Here is a 19,629-nt window from a genome sequence, read left to right as displayed (position 1 = left end):
GAATGATCAATGAACCTTGACTTTTGACCTGCTTTGAGGTGTTTTTTAGTCTTCGGGTCACCTTTGCCACGATATTCGGCGGATTGATCATTTGTTTCCGGGTCGTAAGCATAGATTCACTTATAGACATATCGTTAATAAGTTTCCTGCTTGTCGGAAAGCATTGTTCCACAGGCGTTAATGCAACACTGTTATTCAAGAAATTGAGTGATTTTGGCACCAATCATGCTTTCACTATTTTAGGCCCAAATGATCTTACAGAATGGTTTTCACTAATGAATAATTTGTACCAATTAAAAACACTTTCTCCTGACAAACAATCATCGCCCAATGCACTTTATGTAAACTGAATGCACTTTTATTTAAAAACTAATAATTATTAAAAAATTTCGACGAATTGACGCAAACGACAAATAATGCACGAATACAAATCTGAAATGGTCTAAGTTTTTTTTCTTGAAATCTGGTGGATTGTTGAAGTAATGTTCGTCTGTTTTCTAATATAGGACGGTTTCAAAATCGATTACATGTATTATGTGAAAAGAGACTGTTCTGAACGAAAACGTCTATAAAGTTCACAGCAGGTTTTTAAGTGAAAATTGCATGAATTGACCATAAAATTGCCAACGCATTCACAGCACCTGTCAAAGATAGCCATTACTGATTTTGTGTCATCCTGAAAACTCAAAAGAATAGCCGCTGGAAATAAATCATCTGTATTGAGGTCAACTCTAAGTCTAAAGGTAAACTTTTTGTGGTATGGTCGAATTTAGATTTATTTCGTTCAGTCCTTTATGTCATTTGTCTGTCACTTGGGTTATACGAGAAGTTAACTCAACCCTCAAAAGACCTTTGCATTCAACCACTCACTAGCGGTTTTGTCATTTGTTGTATTTGTCATCTTTTTTGCATAAATATTAGTTGCTATGTATCCAAACAATTGGCGGAACTGTTAGAAAGTAGAAACATAAAAAATAAAAAGTTTTCCGTACAAGAACTTGATTCTCATCGATCAGCTTATATGGACGCTGAGTGCTATGGTGGACCGATATCGACGGTCCCGTTGATAAACAACAACTTGTGGGGAAGAAAAGACGTGTGCAAAATATCAGGTCGATAATTTAAGAGTCTAAGAAATTGAAAGAGAGACGGATTGGGCTAAATCGACAAAGGTCGGTATTGATCATTTATGTATATAACTTGTAGGGTCTCCGATGATTTCCAATAGGTGTTGCAAGTAACAATGGTATGGATGCCAGATCTTAGAGAAAACGCAGGCAGCTGGAAAGCTGGCAAGGAAACGGTCCTTTTGTACTAACATATTATAACATACTTATTAAAGAAAGAAACCACCTTAGTTACGCCGGTCTTAACTCAGATTATGTAGGAATTTAAGAGTCGAACAAACTTAACACGTAAGCGGGTACACCTAAAGATACCTGTATATTTTAATCCAACATAGAACCCCGTTAGCTTCCTGCGTTTTACTACTGGATAACTGGATTTCGAAGAAGGAGGCGCTGAGCTACTATTAGTTTTTGCGGTGCTGCAAGATTTTTTTTATCCAAATCGGTTCACAAAAAGTCTGTTAAGCTCTTTGCCTTAGTAAGGCCAGCCTTTCCCTAGTTTTGTGGCTTTTATATAAATATAAAAATGTAATACCTAAACAGTTTTCTATTAGCGACAAGGCGCTCTGTCAATTCATAAGATCTGATAACGGAGCTTTTTTTATGAGTTTCGTTGCCCCTAAAATTTATCGCTTTGCCTTTTAGAATATTATATTTGCGAGTTTATCTTTAGTTACTGATAGCTTTGAGCTCTTTAAGGCAAGCCACTAGTTGCCTCAACAGTTTTTAAACCATAATTGAGACTTCCAAATTTTTACAAGCAGATCATTTAGCCTTTGTACTAGTATAACAGTTCTCAAACAATAAGTTGCATTTGAAGTTCCTTCAATAGAATATGGGAGATAGGTGTAGTATTGACCCGATTTTATTTTTTTATATTATTAAGAGAAACAGATGCTTTCTAAGTCTCATTAAAATATTAAAATCCTGATATTAGTTATAACACAATTTTTTCCCAGCTTTTTTAATAAAGCTCACATAATGGACGATATATGGGATTTATAGTCTGCCGATAGTTCGAAAATCTTTCTAAAAGGTTAACGAGGACTAAGAAAAATGTTAATCCGGCTCAACCCCTTTTTCTCTCTATGATCTACGATATATGTACTTTATGAAGGAAGGAATATGTGTACAAAATTTCATCAAGATATCTTAGTATCTACTCAAGTTACAGCTCGTACGAGTAGACAGACATCATACGCATTTCCAATTGCCTAGTCATCTTGATCATTATTACACCACAGCAATAATACACTTCGCAAATACGAAAGATTCCCTACAACAACTTGATTTCGAGAAAACCAGTGATAAACATTGATGAAAATTGATAACCATATCATGTGTAATATAACCATTTCTTGGTCTTTCCTTTAGCATAATTAATATGTAGTTAAATTTAGTAGATATACTTACAGTGCACCACTAACATTACGCGCTTGCTGACCGTTGCCGGAATGCCATTCGAGGCGATGCATAAATACGCAACCATATTAAGGCGTTGTACTTTAGTGATCGTCAGGTAGGAACCATTGTACGCGATGACTAGAAAGATAAAAGAAAAGAATAAGTGCTTTAAACACATAATATCAATTCTTTTTAAGTTCAGAAGCAAGGAATATTAAACATAAATTTTTAGAAGACAATTAATTAGTGAGAAATTTTGTGGGGACAGAAGGTTTAAAATATTATTAGTCGATTTGTTCATTATTTGAAATTTTAAAAATGTTAATATTCAACATAATTGTTAAGGATTCGAAAAAATATGATTTCAACATCTAAATTGCTTCCCCTATTTCTTTATGCAACTTTTTCAGTGTACATGGCGTATGAGTAACTTCGTAATATCTAAGAGGTGTATTTGTGTTAAATTTGGAAAAAAAACGATTTGTTGCAAATTTTGATAGTTTATACTTAAATATCAATACTCATATTTTAAAAAATATTTAAAATATTTTTTGGAATTATTGTCTTCTATAGTTTAATCAGCTCAATATTTCATTATTAATTGCATTTTTCTCAAAATTAAATTTCTGCTACAAGTTAGCTGGAAATATAACTTCAAAGAATTTTCCGATCACACTGCTTGTTTTGCATGTAGATCTCTATGCAATAAACTCCGAATTTCTCGATAATATAAAAGTTTTGATAGGCCAACAACTGTACTTTTAAGCAAATTTCGAAAATATTTTCAAAAACTGTCATTTGGTTAGCTTTTAATTGGTCAACAATGGTAGTAAAACTGGTGAAGTAGACCAAGCCTTCAGGATTAATAACAGTTTTTTTCTTTCTTTTCTTTAGAAGCATGGTGAAGATTGAAATCGCTAGAGTGATGTGGTTAATTTTTTGTGTAAAATACTTAATGATCACATTAACTACAGGTACAAGTCAGATAGTTTCTTCTTTTAATATGGAGTTTTTTAATATACACACACGAAATTCATTTGAAATTGAATGCCAGCTGAAGCTACCGAAATTCGATTCAATATTCATAGAACTTTCCAACAATAATTCCAAATTCATTTCGTTTGCAGTCACAATGTATGAAGACTGATGGCTCCGCAATTTTACATCATAAATTTGCATCCAATAAAAATGCAAAATCAAAAATAGTTGAATTCATTTCATAATTATATATGTCCTTTTCATTGGCGGGCAAATTACCCAGTTTTCGCCAATAACATTTCATCCACATGGTTTACATACGGAAATCAATTAAAAGACGTGCAATTTCCTGCAGAATACAATGAGCTTATGTAAAACAATTGTGTTGTGGAAAGTTTAGATGTGCGCTAGTATTTGCTAGGATAAACATACTTACATAGTTTTGAAATAAATAGCTTCATGATTTTTTTGAAATTTGTTGCAATGTGCAGCTTTATAATATCTAAATTTCAGGGACCTCTTTTAGGATTAAAAATATTATGTGTGAGTCTTTCTCATCTTTTGAGAACTGAAACGACTTTCAAAAGCTTTCCTTTAATGACATAACGCTTCAAGATAATATACAAGTAGTATAGATAAGTTTGAGAAACTATGAAAATATTTCTAAAGGAAGTATTTTAGACCTTCCAATTTCGAAAAAAATATCATAAAATACAAATAATTTAATTTTATTGCCAAGAATTTAGCTTTGTTATTAAATTTAGAAATTAAGATAAAACCATCACAGTTACTACCACACCAAAACGAATATAACTATAACTATAAATTAATTTTTAAAAAATCCTTTACGGAGATATTTTTGAATATAAAGACTGTTGGAATATGAAAATACCTATTATATATATATAAAATTTTTGGACCAGAATACTTCCCTAATCCATTAGTCGTAAAAATGTAAAAATTAAATGTGTAATGGCTACGCATCAAGAAAACTACTAAACCACATTTTCGTGATTTAAATTCCAAAAAATGAATTAAACTAAATGTCAGAGAAATTAAAAATGCTGAATTTAACGCTTATTTCAATATGAAATTTGCTTCGTAATCAAATGACAAGCTGACACATATAATAATTGATTTGGATGCGCAATTTTTGTTGTCCGCAATTCCGTTTCAACAAAATTGATTCCAATGTGTTTAAATAGTTCTTTCTATTGTTTCAATAATTTCACTTTCAATTTTCATTTTTTGAAACCACATATGTATTTAGATATTACTTGCTATGATTACTATAGAAGCTACTTTCATCAGGCTGTCAAATTAGTGGTTAATCTAACTAATTATCTCACAATTTTGACGTCTGCTTGAATTATCCAAAAATTATATCTTATTTTATGTGTTATAACTGGAAACTGTTCTCTATAAGGAAAAGTCCACCATTTCTAAATTATAGGAATATCTACAAATTCTTGAATTCTTAATTTATTTTTCAAACTCTCCTCCCCTCAAAATAATCTTTTTGGACCCCAACACACTTGTACCAATCTTCTACTATGACTAATCCTCGAAACAGTTCTTAAATTCAATTTTCTGAAAAGCCTTCAATGCGCGTTTAGTATCTTCAGATGACTAAAAAACGGTGTCCCAGAGCGCTCGATTGAGTTTCCTGTATAGCCAGAAGTCACATGGAGTTCTATCAGGTGGTGGTAGCGGCACGATATTGGTTGAAAATTTAGAAAAATTCTTGAAGAATCATTGCAGCATGAGACGGTGCATTGTCGTGGTGCAAAAACCAAAGTTATCGGTCAAGATTTCGCCCTTTTTTTATACTCTTGCAACAGAGTATAAGAATTTTGTTCACCTAACGGTTGTAAGTATAACATAAAACTAATAGAGATATGAGGAGATACTTGGTATGAAGGTTCCTTAGAACAAAAAAAATACGAGTTCGTAGATGGGCATCGGCATTAACCGAAAACATATAAAGTGCTGTAACTATGCACTAAATTGAGATATAAAGCGGTAAAAAGAGAGGACTGCTGTAGCAAGGAGCACCTTTTGGCAAAAATTTTTTGAAAAAGTGGGCGTGGCCCCGCCCTCTGTAATGTTTAATGTGCATATCTCCTAATTCGCTGAAGGTACAACAACCGAATTCGCACAGCATGAAAATTACAGGAGTTCCTACCGACTGTGTGTAAATTGACGAAATCCGATGAAAACCCCGTTCACTCCCTATATAACTGTACTGTTCAAAACTACTAACAGCTCGATAAATTAATAATGCGTCATAGACGTAAAAATTTTTTCCCGGAATGGTATGAGAAAGCTTTATGGGAGCTGATGTGAAAATTGGACGATGAACGTGGCACCGCCCACTTTTTGGTGAAGTCCCATATCTCGGGACCCGATTAACTGATTTCGACAAAATTTGAAACAGGGTATTTTTTTTATATTCTTATGACACGTTGCGAAAACGACGAAATCGGACAATAACCGCGCCTACTTCCCATATAAAAAAATTTTAAATACCACTTGATTCGTTCAGTTTCCAGTTCAAAAAGAGTTAATATAACGGGATTAAACTTTGCACGAATAATGCCCTTAGTGCATGTCTGAGATATATAATTGAAATTCATGGATAGTACTTCTCTGACAATGGTATGTCTGTATTTCAAAAATACGTTGAATCGGATCAATACTACCCTTAGTCCCCATATATCTAATATAAAGATAATCAAGATAATCGAACTTCCGGGTGACTTTGCACCGCATATATCGGCCGATATGTAAGTTATCTCAATGAAAATGATCATGCGTGTTTTACTCATAACAGCGTATCTTTGCGCCTAAAATAAATAAATCTGAGCGAAAACTTAACTTACCCCTCATATAACTAATTAGAAGGTGTTTTTTACATTCGACTGACTTTACTCTTATGATTAGTTTTTTAGTATTTGAAATGTTAATAGTTTGTGGTATTATGAAAAATAGATAAGATCTGGTCGATACTATCCCAATATCCATATACTACATACAGCGTTTGAAAAACTACGCTACTCTCGTAGCATTTCATTTTACTCTTGCTACTGCTCTCACTTTGTAGGGAGCCACAGCATAGCCTTAGCATAACAATGTAAAGTATGTGCTCTACTCTGCTCCGAGTTTTGTTAACATCATCCTAATGTATATAAAAAGGGGGAAAGTATATATAGTTAAAATTAATGTCGAAAATTCATAGTAATTGAGTATTATAATACATTTGGAATAGATGATGTTTTTGGTAATATAAAAATGGTAAATATTTTGCATAATAAAAAAAAAATTTATAGTTTATTCAATTATTATCTAATTCACTTTATGAATATATTTCTTAAAATATTTGATTTTAGATTTATAAAGTCACTTGACGCAACAAGTGCCAAAATGATTGGCATAACATTTTTTTTTTTGAATTATTCAATTAATTCAAATGTTATGACAGAAAATAGCAAACAAGAAAAAAAAAAACAAACACATGCGGGAGCTGTAGCACATGAAAATTTTCATTAGCTCTGCTGTGCTACCGCTCCCAATTTTTTGCTACCGCTACGCCAGAGCATAGCGCAGAATTTAATTTTTTGCTCCCGCTCCAGCTATAGTCTTTTACTTAACAAAACTCGGAGCAGAGTAGGGCACATACTTTTACATTGTTATGCTAAGGCTATGCTGTGGCTCCCGGCAAAGTGAGAGCGGTAGCGATAGCATAGCAATAATTTTAGAAATTTTGCTGCTACGGAGTAGTAAATGAAAACCCTGACTATATATAATGATTTTTGTTTTTTGAAGAAATCGTATGGACTGTCAGCATATGAGTAATATATAGTAAGGTATGGTATACATACAATTGCTTGGATTTCGATCCTCAGGTTGACGTTTTTCATCTTAAGGTATTTCCCCTTCTTTGATTCCTGCAAGTTGCAAGAGTATAAAATGTTCGGTTGCCCCGAACTTAGCACCTCCTTACTTGTTACAAATAGCTTTGCGCTAACGCCGCTTAACACTCTAGTATTATTCCTTGTTGTTCCTTGGCCGGTCCGAAGGAATTCGGTGAGCCCCACACCTCGATATTCAAAGAAAACTGTCAATATAACGTTGATCGCTTGTTTTCAGGTCGTTAACATACTTGTAGATCAAAGACTCATCGCCTGTAATAATATATTTTTATGACATCCTATTAGTCGAAAAGCATTGTTTCACAGAGTGTAACGCAACATTGTTTCTTGAAAGAATTGAGTGATTTTGGAAACAATCGTACTTTCATTTTTCTTAGGATCAAATGATCTTTCAAAATAGGTGTTGCCATATTGAAGTTGAATATTTGGCAACAGTTTATTTTAACTCATGTTGTCATCTATCAGTATTTCAAATTTTTCTCTACCAACAAATGTTCATTGAAATGGTGATTTTTAGAGAAGGCTCATCTTGGTATAGCTGTACTAAAATAGATATTTCTTTACTTAACTCACCTTCGGTATTGTTGGGTAGTGGTATGGGGTCGCCACCTTCACGTTGCCACGTTATGGTCTGCGTTGGTGACCCAACTGCTGCACATTTCAGTGTTACGTTAGCGCCCTCTCGTATCACCATATCCGTGCTGGTGGGATAATCAAGGATATCGGGTGGAACTGCGTACGCGAAAAGCGAATACCGTAACAACAGCGAAACAACTAAAACAGTAATGGACCAAAAAGTCAGAATTGTGATATTAATGTTGCATTGTATTGCGTTGCAATCGTTGTTATGTTGTCCAGCGAACTCATCATGGTGGAGATCATCATGATGCAAAAATGCACGTGATTTATATGTAGCACCAGCAGTAGCAACTGCGTTGAAATGTTAAAATTTGCCAGCGGGCAGATAAGCGTGTCATGTTGGAAGGTTGTTATTGGCCAGCGACAGTGATTCAGTTTGCAATTGTTATTATTATATAAGGTAGGATGGCAAGAAAATTTTAATAACATTCGGATTTTCCACGCAGTCAAAAACCATCACATTAAATTGTTGAGCGTTGTTTTTGTAAAAGACAAGAACAAGATTTTTGCAATGGGCAAAAAGGAAGAGAAGAGAACAAATGTTTTGTTGGTAAGATGTTATATATACATTAATATAATTATATATACATATACATTATATACATTAATAATTGTTATTTGAAATCTAAATGGGTATACGCATCATTAATTTATCTAAATACAGTAAAATAAATTTCTGGTTACCATGAAACTTTACAGGAACCTCCCTGGGTCATCCTAAAATTTCAGTGAAATCGGTCTAGCCTTTTTGGAGTCTATGAGGAACATAGATATAAAATTTCTCCTTTTCTTTTATATATGCAAAGAGATTAAAATTGGAGTAATAAACTCTGAACTTGTAAAATATATTAATTAAAATATTTTTAACACCCAGTTTACAACAGTGTTAGTCATTCCTAGGTATGGACAAGAAAAAACGATAGCTTCCTTCACGTTCAAAACAAGAATACTTTTCACATAAAAGATTCCTTACAAGAACTTTATACCGATCGTTTAGTTTGTATGGCAGTTAAATGCTATAGTGATCCCATATGAAAAACTTTTTCGAAGATTACGCTTACCTTAGATAGTAATCCGTTCTTAAAGATACCTCATCAGATGGAATAGTTTTCCATAAGAAGACTTGATTCCGATGATCCAGCTATATTCTATAGTTTTCAACGTCGGTGATTCCGACAAATTAGTAGCTTCTTCGGAATAAAAATACGTGTGCAAAATTTCAGATCGATATTTAAAAATTTAGAGACTAATTTGCGTAAATACTGACTGACTGACAGACAGACAGACGGATAGACTAACTGATGGTCATGTTTAATTCGACGTAGCTCGCCATACTGATCACTTATATATATTATATATTTAATGTTTAGGGTATAATAAAGTCAAATGTTTTGCTACACAAGCTTTAGTTTGTACATAGGAGTAGTTATTTCCAATGACTGCAGGTACTTTTTTCAAAAACTCATCTCCAAAATGGTATGAAAAAAGTATATTATTGTGAAAAACACTATCATAATTATTCTCAGTAACACATGCATAAATAATTGCAAAAATATAAATTAATTTGTAAGAAAATATAAATACACGCGCTATTGAGAAACACTCTTGTTTGTTAATGGACAGCCGTTCAGAACTGTAAGGGGCTTTAACGCACAACTTCACCAACAATAGTTCTTTCAAGTCACGAATGTCCAATATGAAGCGTTTTGCCCCAAAATATATAAACTTGTGGTACCTTTTTGTTTAAGATATTTATATATTACTGATTTTGTGCAAGCTTTTTTCATCTCTTTTGGTAGGCAGTACTGAGGAGGCACAGAATTTCATATACTCTTATAAAATACTATTATTTTTTAAATTTATTTTTCAATATTTTTTTTTTTTGTTGTTCAATAAAAATATCCTTATTTTTGGAGTCTTTTAGTGAAGTGGATTTTATTCAGTTTTTGCATTGCGTCATTCAATAAGATAACTCACAGATTAACCGAAATGTCTTCTTCTATCAAAACCAACAATACGATATGATCTTCCTCCTCCTATTTTCTCTGCAACGTTTAATGCTTCTGAAAAATGTTTTTTTATGAGTTATTGCAACTTCAGTAGTTTTCAACACAACCGTTAATGTAGGAAGTGAGTGGGCTCTCATCTGATTTCATTCATTTTCATCTACCTGGCAAGGTATCGAAAGTATTTCACACACAAACCTTACAATATATCACTAGTGCCTTAGAGCAAGGGGTAGATACTTGAAATAGTTATGAAATGATTAACTTTTTTTCGATACGAAGATAAAAGCTCCATCGTAGAATATGCTTAGCTTAATACCGAAATTAATATTAAAGTTTAAATTCCAATGAAGGACGATTTAATTTTCCTATCATGAATTATAAAAATTTAAAGAAAATTCTAAAACTTATATTCGACCGCGCCATTATAATTCCTTTAAGTATTTTCTATCTTCTCTAATGAAACGAAGTGCATTTCTTGCCTTTTCGGGAAGGTGGTTAAATTAAAGGGCATCAACGTGACATACGTGTCGTATACGTAACTTTTGCAAGTATTCCACTAGATTGTATATGACAACTTGCGTTAATATTTACTTACATATGTACATGTCATCTAAAATCTCAAAAATAGTTTCCATTGGGACAGAAAATAATCCCATAAACAAATAGTTAGTTAAAAAGCTGATCCTAACAGAGAATGAAACTTTCCATTACCCTAATATCTTAGTATTTGTAGTATTTTTTCTGAGAGGCTAAGTGATATGTATAAATATTTAAACTAATGCCAACTAGTTATTCAATTTAGGAAAATTAAAATAATATCACTCTCAAGGCTAGTCAAGGAGTGTCTGGGCCTACTAGCAACAGAGTTAAGTTTCCACGTGTTGAACTTGTTAGGGTAGGGCAATTGGTCATAGTGGAATCGCTCGAAAATGCAATGCTAATGAGCTTACAAGAAAGGGTATATGTATTTTAGTCTCATCTAGGAACGAGTATATGCTCCGCTGGCCTCTCGTATTCTAGAGCTAGATCAGTGGGCTTAATGTGAACTTCTTCTGGCCCTAAGTGGAACGCAATAGGTTCATGGATTGGTTCTTGGCCAGCAACCAAAACTTGTGCAGCTGCGAGGTGCTTTTGGATTAAATAAAACTTAGGAGGCCCCTTTAACTACCTGTTCTTCGCAAAGTAAACCGTCAAAGTCAATGCCGTAATTGTAGATACTTTGATTGGACAGTGTCCGATAGGCTCACGCGCGGTGCGGTTAAATATTTGAATAAAGGTGAGATGGAATCATTTAAGCATTTTTCCCTTCTACTGCACAGATTTTGCCTGACGGAGACTGAAATATTATGGTCACGCAAAACACTTTGTCGAAATGCGTTATTAACTTTGGTTATTAATATTTAGGAGTTTTGGTTACTAGAAAACCGAAATTCACCGCTATACAAGTGTGGTCTAGTGCTATCTTTTGCACGACGATCAAGGCTATGACTTAAACTAACTTAACCTAATCAATGCAGTAAAAAAAATGTTTGGTAGTCGCAAATTTACAAAGTTGCATAAAGGAAGGTAAAGCAATTGTTGATTTGCGATGGTGTTTTTGATGATATTCCCTAATGATGATTGAAAAACGTGATAAATCAAAAAATAAGTACTTAAAATTAAAACTAGGAGTCTAAATTTTCAGGGATTTTTTCCATCATAAAAAAGAATACTTTCATTTTTCCACGAAGAAAAAAAAAGTTTTAAATTTCACACTCTTATATACATATTCCTCTGGATTGAATTTAACTTAAAGAATTTTGATAATATAACTTATAGCTATTTTTTACCTGTTTCATATTTTCTTATATAAAGAAAATTTGACTCAATTGAGTTTATTGTACTTACCCACAACATCCAGGTAACCAACTTGACTCTTCATCGGATCCGTATTGTTCTGACACATATACCAGCCTTTGTCCGCTTCTTTTACGTCACGTATTCTCAATACCCATGAACGTTTCTCAGTATGGGTTATGCTCATTCGGTTGTTTTTTGTTATAACGTGATTTTGTATCGTCAGTGTTGTTTGTGTATCGACGCGCAGCCACGCACTCTAGACGATGCCTCAAAATAATCATATGACGCACAGAAACGCGACAGTTTGTGTTTGCGTATGGGTAAAGCATAATGTTAGACGTGTCAACCCGTTCGACACAACCCATTTATTTTAATATTAGCAGATAGTAAATAGACCGCAACATGCACACATTTATTTGAACGTTCATTCATTAGTTTGTTTTTGTTTATTTGGATTTGCGTATTTTCATTTGTATAGGTGCGTATTGATGGTCCGCGTGTGCTGGTTTGTTTATGTATCCATTGGACGTGCAAGTGGTTGTGTTGAATTTACCACGGAGTTCCACAAGTTATTGGACACATGTGAATTCGTGAAAGTGCATGTATAGGTTAGTAAGGAAGGGAAAGAAAACAGGAAAGAAAATCCATGAGAAAATTGTTTGTTTACTTTTAGTTTAATAGTAAAACGTTTTATTAGCCAGTACTGCGTAGAGTTGTCATATACTTACATATATATATTTGTATCTTAAGGACATACGCTGATAAATACATACGTGTATTTATAAATCTTTATATCCGCATAATTGCTTGCGGCCGTTGTGCGTCTCTCAATGAATCAGCTAAGGTAGAGTGTGACTACCTTTCTTTGAGGTTAAGCACCATAAACGAGTTAAACAAGTTCGTTAGGATGAATGGCTTAATTTCGCTGGTCGAATTCATGTTCTATACTAGTAAACCCAAACACACACCAAGCATATTGTTATCGATTTACATACGTATATTTCTTTGGTATTATTTGTACCTTATTAATAGGTCAAGGAAAGCTTAGTGTTTGTTTAATTGTAGAGAAAATTATGGTATGAAACTTTTTTAATGTTATAACCCCTTAAACATAAAAACTCGACATAATTAATGAGTATATACAAACAATTTAAACAAGCTAAATTTAAGATATTCGCTATTTCTTAAGAGATTTATAAAATCCTGCAGCTTTGACCGTAGTTAAAATTAAAAAATAAAGTCCTTACAAAAACTTGATTTTGCTGATCTGTCTTTGTATGGCAGCTATAATATGCTATAGTGGTCTGATCCTAACCATTTCTTCAAAAATTATTCCATTGCTTTGGACAATAATCCGTGGAAAATTTCGTGGAGACACTTTGTCAAAAACAAAAGTTTTCCATACTATGTGTCCTTTACACATATACTTGCGCATCTTTGCCCAACTTTTTTCCAACCTTTAAAACCCTAAAAATATGCGACTAAAAATGCTTACAACTAGACGAAAGAGATAAATTTTAAACTGTGTTGAGGGTAACTTTTGTAGTGACACACATTTGCGTAGCCAGGGAGACCATTTGCATAAAGAAGTATGCGTAATAGTAATTGTAATAATAGTAATTATAATTTGTTGGTATTGTAAAAATTGTGTTGACTTTGTAGCATACACTTAGGCGTAAATGTAGGAAAATAAACAATGTGCTTTTGTGAGGGCTTATTTTCAATGAAATAAAGGCGGTGTGAAATACATTAATACTGTAGTTCTAAATTGGACTAGAAAGTTGATAACAACAATATCATCACAAGTTTTACATAGTATACACATAAACACATACTTTCAGAAATCGAAGGAGATGGTTTCTGTCGTACCTATATTTTATTAATGTATTTAAATCTATATGTAAATAGGGGATGGAAAAGAGCAGAGTTCGTTGTTATCACTTAAAAGCACATCTAACGATTTATGTTCAAATAATCATTTAGTCACTTCGGCAAGACATCCTTTATTGATGTCATACATTTGAACAGGGTATAAACAGAAATTTGTTAACACACACAACTTACTTATATATTTCGGTACTCAATAAAAGTTAGGTACATATATCAATATGACAATCTAACTTTTTGGGACGCCTGAAGTCAGACTTCTGTATTTGAATAATAACTTTTATATATAAAGGCAAAAATTGTCACTTAATAGAAAGAAAAATGGAAGGAAAAAGTGAAAGGCAAATAGCAACCAAGGAAAGAGAGAACGTCTTGAGTTTTATGCTTTGGCATGTGTTAAATCAGGTGCGGACAATGGTTATGTGTCCGGTGAGACAATATGTGCACACACGATTACTTATTGTTTTTTACACAAAGCAATTAACTTGTAAAATGGTTGCGTGTGTAATAATCATTCTGAAGTGTGTAATAATCATTGTGCATTTGAGTGTGGAATCTTGGGAAATATATAATTTTGCGGTGCCTATAAATCATCAGCAACTAACTCTTTTGTATGTTATCAGATTCTTAACTCATGAAAAATTGCTGGTTTTTGCTTTGATGTTTGAATAATTAACCATTACTTTGTATAGAAGTAATTTTTATTATAATTTTTCATCCACTTCGTGACTACTGATTCATACATCTATTTGTAGGTAGTATATTTTAACATATTTATTTTTTTAACTACTTAGTTTATAGGTTTGCAGATTATCGACAACACATTGCAGCACCGCCTCTCGCCCCACTGGTGCCGTGACATTTTGTAAAGGCTCACAGAATTTTGGTAAATCTTACAGATGAAGAGCAAATTAAATATATTTTTACTTAAAGGTATACTCGTAGTTTTTAGAGCTTAGATAAATTAAAGCATTCTTTAAGGAGTAATATTGTCCAGATTCATGATTTTCAAGCAATTTTTAAGTGTTAAATGCTATTAATATTTTTACTTTCTATATTTTTGTTAGTTATTTATTGGCCTTAAGAGAATACAGAAAAAATTAAAAAATAAAAAAGTTAAAAATTTCAAAAATTCGCAGCTGATTAAATTAAGGTTCTCAAAAACTTGGCATGTACCCATACCGACAATTGCGATATGTGCCTTACTTGACAATGAAGATGCTTTCGATAATGCAATATGGGGGAATAAGATTCATCTTGCTACTATGACGGGCTGCCCACAGGGTGGAGTTCCACTATGTCCCACATAATGGGAGATAAGTGAAAAGTTTAAAGTTACTCTCATGAGTAAGGCGGATTGAAATGATATCCAATGTTACATTGACGGCTCGAAAACAGGGCAATGGAGTAGGCATTACGGGACCGCATACAAAACATACAAGACCCATCCAATGGGACGTTTTCCGAGCATCTTTTTAGCGGAAGTCTTTGCTATAAGTTAGTGCGCAGAAATCAATATCCAACGCAAATATCGCAACTAGCGTATCACTTTACGCAGCGATAGTCAAGCGGCACTAAAAGTTATCGCTATTAGTGAAGGAGTGTATAGGGAGGCTGAATCGTCCATCAGTTTGCAGCCTTGTACACCTGATGGTACATAAAGGGATAACCGCCAATGTGCTGGTCGGCGAACTAGCTCACTCTATGGCAGATTTCAGGATTATGGGGCCAAAACCATGCATTACAGAGGGATCCCACATCATAAAGGACTTGCTCCACACTGAACAAAACGGCACTAGCAGCAGGCAACATGAATCGCCACGCCATGTTACCATTGAGAGGTTACAACATAACAAGGTTTGAAGATATGATTAACAATGTCATGCTCTATACTTGGTACTGCAGGCTCAAAAAACACACCAACATGGGAATAGTCTTTTTCAATAACTCCAGTTTTGTATATAAATATGTAATTTTGGAGAGGGCAAAACAGACCATACATAGGTCGCAGTGCCAAACCTCAATTATTTTCCCTCTATCTAAACCCACAATTTTAAAAGTCCTAGAAATCTGTAACCAAAAAAAAATATATATATAAATCTAGAATAAAGTCGAAATATTTGGAAGTAGGGAAAAGTTAGATTGACAAATTACAACTATTGGCGACTGCCCAAAAATAAAAAATGCTTGTACCTTTGTTTTTTTCTGTTTATATTTTGCAAAATTATTTTGAACATACAACTGTTCCTTTATAGTTAAATTTTGAAAATATAATGTAAGGATTTTTGTTAAATTTTTTTTAGTTATATAAAAATATCCTCTATGAATGTTGTTCACCATAAAATGTTCCAAAAATTTATAATGCCGAGTGGAAGGAAGTTGAATATTTAAAGCAATACGAGATTTCACTAAGCACTTGTACTCTGTTTTACAGAGTACCACTTCACACTTGTAGGCAGGGATATTTGCATGCACTCTCATATGCTTTTGTGCTCTCACGCTGTGCAATATAAGTACGCATTTGTCAACAAAAGTGACTGAAAAACTGCGTGAACGCGATATTGCTTTACGTTCACCCAGATTTTCATTCACTTACATACATATATTCTTTTCCATTTTCCTCCAATATATACTTGTATATGCATACAGCATGTAAACGAAATGCTAAGTACTTAGTACAATGAGATTCTCTAAAAGCGATGCTGGAAGTGGAAGAGTTGAATACAAGAATGAAAAGCGATTTACAAAAGCGAAAAGTTGTGCGATAAGATTAAATTCAGACATTTATATGCGATTAACTGTAGCAGACGTATGCCTACGTACTAATATTTTGTATAGCGTACATATGAATAATTATTTACTGTCCATTTCCCGTATAAATATATATACTAGAGGACCCGTCCACGCTTCACTGTGGCTGATACATAGATAATACTACTATTCCCATATATATGATTTCTATTAGTTGAATTCTAATATTTATAATCCATATATATGAGATATTGCATTTTTGTGACGCAACTTATGTTAGTTTACAAAAAAATGGATCATAAAGCATTTCGTGTGTTAATAAAGCATTGCTTTTTATGGAAAAATACTGGTTGAATGTGGGCACAGGGAAATCCACCGTTGAAAAGATATTTGCAAGCTGGAAACAGCCGAATTGAGCACCAAGGACAAAGATGCTCTAAAGATTCGAAAGCAATGTGCAAAGTGGGTGCCTCGCAAGTTCATAATCCAATAAAAACAACGAATAATTGATTCTGAGAAGTATTTGAGCGCTGTTTAATCGTAATAAAACCGAATTTTTGCGTCGGTGTGTGTCGACTGTCATTCTAGTGAACTGACCGGTTCAGGCGTGGAAAGACTAAAAAGTCGGATGGAAAGGTTATGACATCAGTCTTTTCGTATGCATGTTGTATAATACATACTCAAGGACTGATTGCTGAGCAAGTTATAATCCATTGCAAATTACAAATACTTTGCAATTGTATTATTTTTGAGGAAGAATCTGTTTAAAATTGCAGGCACATATTCAAATGATTCCTACAAACATGAATTTTGAAAAAATGCTTATTATATGAAATATAATTTTTGTATTTATGAGTTGTATTAAATTTTGACATAAAGAGATAAAAGGTATCCTATGTCCTTACCCTGGTTCTAAGCTACCTCCCCACCAATTTTCAGCCAAATCGGTTTAGCCGTTCTTCAGTTATAAATGGTGTGACTAACAACAACTTTCTTTTATATATATAGATATACAAGTATGGTATATTTAATTGTATGTAATAATTATATTATATGTATTTAATTATATGTAGTATGATTTCACAATATTTTTTTCCATTTTCATCCATTGGGATAATTATATTAAATCGCTTATAAGTATTGGTATTTCAAATATTCCTCACTGTTAAAATGTGCTGAGCATATACAGTACCTGTCCAATAAATTACGAACGAACAAAAAAATTATCCGGAGTTCTAACTTTAATCATTAATAAAAACATAAATATTTGGCGTATTTAAAAAAAAAATATTTTTTATATGCTATATACATTAAACTTAAATTATCATATTTTTCTATTGAATCATATTCAATATTATTAAATTATATTAAAAATATTAAATTTTTGTTTTCGTTCGTAATTTATTGGACAAGTACTGTACTCACTTGTTGCTTCATTAAGCTTGAGTTGTCATCGTCATGTCAGATATCGTATCGTCTTTGATGAGAATGTAACTTTTCTAACCGATAGATTTGTGGGTCATGAGTATTGCAAGCTTAATCGCGATTTTTGTTGTCATCGTTAACCTGAAAGTTATTTATAATACCAAAATAAGCTACTCATATCAAATATATATACTCTATTATTGTTGTTGTTGCTGACATAACGTCATGTTAACAACTGCTAATACATGCAGAGTCAGTTATAGATGTATAAAGTCGAAAAAGTGTTGTCGTATTCCTAATTAAATTTCAACATATTTTTTTTATATTTATAATGACTTTTAATGAATCAACTGCCGCTACAGACATTATTCCATTAATGTAAAACGTTTCTGGTTTCTCAGCAAAAAACTGCGACAAGTAGTTTGCATAGGCTTCTTTTGAAACAAACTTTACGCCATTAAGGGAGTTCTGTACTGACCGAAAAAATGGTAGTCCGATGGTGCAAGGTCAGGGCTATAGAGTGGATGCATCAAAACTTCCCAGCCAAGCCCTCCCAGTTTTTGCCGAGCCATCAAAGGCACGTGTGGTCTAGCGTTGTCCTGATGGAAGACGAAGCCTTTTCGGTTGATCAGTTCTTCCCGTTTTTATACAAAAATTTCAAAATATAGCGAATTTCTTCATTACTTTCATTAATTTTTGAAGAGCAGTAACTTTTTTTCAACTTCCCTGAATTTAATTTTTTTTTGCTCAAATGATGCTTAAAATCTTACCTTTCCAACTTTATATAGTATGACACAATTTGATTGGGACTGGAGATATACGACTGGAACGACATCTATTGACAAAATACGAAAAGACTATCCAGCATTTATTTATCAAACTGTGCATTTTTTATGTGATTAGCCTTAATCATGTCTACAAATGATTTATTTATTTTTTTATTTATGTGTTTCTGTAAGTATTTGATGCATACCTTAGCCTGTATGTATGTTTGTGTGAATTTTTTTACTAGTTCACTTGTCATACGGCATATAAATGTCAGTAAACACCGTGTTATCTTTTCTTCTTTGCAAGTTTGTATTATTGTTTTTCTCTCTCCATTTTCGATATATCTCACTTGGCATTACGGTAGAATTTCAATAAGCTTTGCTATGAAAATGCTGATAAATACATGCTCTCACTGACAGCCGTTTTGTGGTAGGTCTGAATGGAGTAACCACGACCCCAAAGTATTGCTTTGCATGTTATGGTATCAGTTGGGAATTCGATATTATACATTTTTCAGGTTTATTGCGCTGAACATTTCAATTTGTCACAAATGCTGCTTCAACGCTAAAAAAATCCTTTTTGCATTTGACTGTGACTGGTGATGAAAAATTAATTTATTACGACAACTCTGTACAAAGCCAAATATTCAGGACGCCAAGGGAATGTTTTGTATTTGATTCGATCAGAAGAGCGTGCCATGTTATGAACTAATAAAACCGTTGAAACCATTTTTGACTCAATAAATTGATGCAAGTGCGTGAGGCTCTTTCTGATACACTGATTAAAAACTAGTAAAAAAGCAACGGTTCTCTCACTGGTTCACTTCTTCTTCTTAAGAAGGATTTAGTTGGAATATATTTTATCGAATCC

At 33.2% G+C, this 19,629-nt stretch overlaps 1 pseudogene; it reads right to left on the bottom strand.

Annotated features, from left to right (window-relative positions):
• Nucleotides 1–917: 917 nt before the first annotated feature.
• Nucleotides 918–19,629, bottom strand: part of LOC120768778 — a 173,992-nt pseudogene continuing 155,280 nt past the window's right edge.

The sequence above is a fragment of the Bactrocera tryoni genome, chromosome 2, assembly GCF_016617805.1.
Source record: "Bactrocera tryoni isolate S06 chromosome 2, CSIRO_BtryS06_freeze2, whole genome shotgun sequence".
In the NCBI taxonomy this organism is placed as follows: domain Eukaryota; kingdom Metazoa; phylum Arthropoda; class Insecta; order Diptera; family Tephritidae; genus Bactrocera; species Bactrocera tryoni.
This window is presented reverse-complemented; position numbering and strand designations above follow the sequence as displayed.